At 51.0% G+C, this 1,587-nt stretch overlaps 1 protein-coding gene across 1 annotated transcript in view; it reads left to right on the top strand.

The window, feature by feature from the left end:
* LOC103197810 (cytochrome P450 2D17-like) overlaps window positions 1-1,587 on the top strand; it is a 26,518-nt gene that overhangs the window by 22,858 nt on the left and 2,073 nt on the right. The window lies entirely within an intron of this gene.

The following is a 1,587-nucleotide window of genomic DNA, read 5'->3' as shown; positions in this document are numbered from 1 at the left end:
TCCTGGGCTGTCAGGTGGGACAAGGTGTACTAGAGGAGTCGTCCCAGCTGGGGGTGGGGAGGGGCTCACTCAGCCAGGACACCCACACATCAAGCCTGTCTCTTCCCAGCCTGCACCTGGGTGACCCCTCAGACAGAACCACCCCATCAGCCACCTCACTTCAATGTTAAAGCAAAAGGTGGGGAACTGGGGGCCAGGCTCAGGAGCCACATGTGGGCCATCAGGTGCCTGGGGGCAGCTCAGGAGAGAGCCGTAGTCCTGAGCCTGTCCACCTCCCTGAGTTTGGGCCCGCCCCCCTCAGCCCTATGGCACCACTCCCTTCCAGGCCCCACCAGAGGGGGCTGCTCAGCCAGGTTCCAAGCCCAGCCCTCACCCTCTGGGTGGCTGGGTCAGAAGCGCCCTGCAGGACTAGTGCCCCTGGGGTAAAGGCCACATGGACCCGTGAGGACTAGGTGTGGCAGACAGCTGTGGGGTGGACAGCAGATGGAAGCCTGGCACTGGTGCAAATGGTTGAAAAGTAAAAAGTTGTTATTAGGTGCTGCTGAGTGAAGTCCAGTTCCCAGCTACCGGGGCCGGGTGCCCTGGAGCCGGCTCCCTCTCACAGCGACCCCGTGCACAACAAGATGAAGCACTGCCCGGTCCCGTCCCAGCAAACAGTCCTTGTTGCAGCCCCTGTGTCAGTCCCTTTCATTCAGGCCCTTCCCTTTTTTCAGTGACCCTCCACTTACCAAGCATGTTATCCTTCTCCAGGAAAGGGTCCCTTGTGACAACGTGACCAAGGTAGGTCAGACGAAGTCTGGGCATTCTTGATTGCAAGGAGCATTCTGGCTGCACTTCTTCCAGGACACATCAGTTAGTTCTTCTGGCAGTCCATGCTACTCACAGTATCCCTCCCTAACACCACAACACAAAAGCACCAACTCTCCTTCAGTCTTCCTTATTTCATTCATTGTCCTGCTTTCACACACACATGAGGCAACTGAATATACCGTGGCCTGGGTTACACGCACCTTAGACGTCCAAGAGACATTTCTGATCTTCATCACTTTAAAGAAATCATTTGCAGCAGAACTGCCCAATGCGCTACATTGTCTGATGTCTTGACTGTTGCTACCACAGGTGTTGATTGTGGATCCAGGTAATATGAAATCTTTGACAACTTCAATCTTGTCTCCATTTATTGTGATGCTGCTTATTGGTCCAGTGGTGAGAAATTTTGTTTTCTTTATGTTGAGGTGTAATCCACACTGCAGACTGCAGATACAACCCTGACACACTCCTGTCCTGTTTTTAAACCATGCAGTATGCCCTTGTTTTGTTCAAACAACTGCCTTTGGTCTATGTACAGGGTCCTCCTGAGGACAATTAAGTGATCCATAATTTGTTATGATCCACAGAGTGAGATGCTTTTGCGTAGTCAATAAAACACAAGTAAACATCTCTCGTATTCTTTGCTTTCAGCCAAGATCCATCTGACATCACAATGATATCTCTGGTTCCACATCCTCTTCTGAATCCATCTTGCATTTCTGGAAGTTCTTTGTCAATATACTGCAACCATCTTTGAATAATCTTTAGCAAGACTTT

This window comes from Orycteropus afer, unplaced genomic scaffold (genome assembly GCF_000298275.1).
Source record: "Orycteropus afer afer isolate SDZICR_OR568_19922 unplaced genomic scaffold, OryAfe1.0 scaffold00083, whole genome shotgun sequence".
NCBI lineage: Eukaryota > Metazoa > Chordata > Mammalia > Tubulidentata > Orycteropodidae > Orycteropus > Orycteropus afer.
This window is presented reverse-complemented; position numbering and strand designations above follow the sequence as displayed.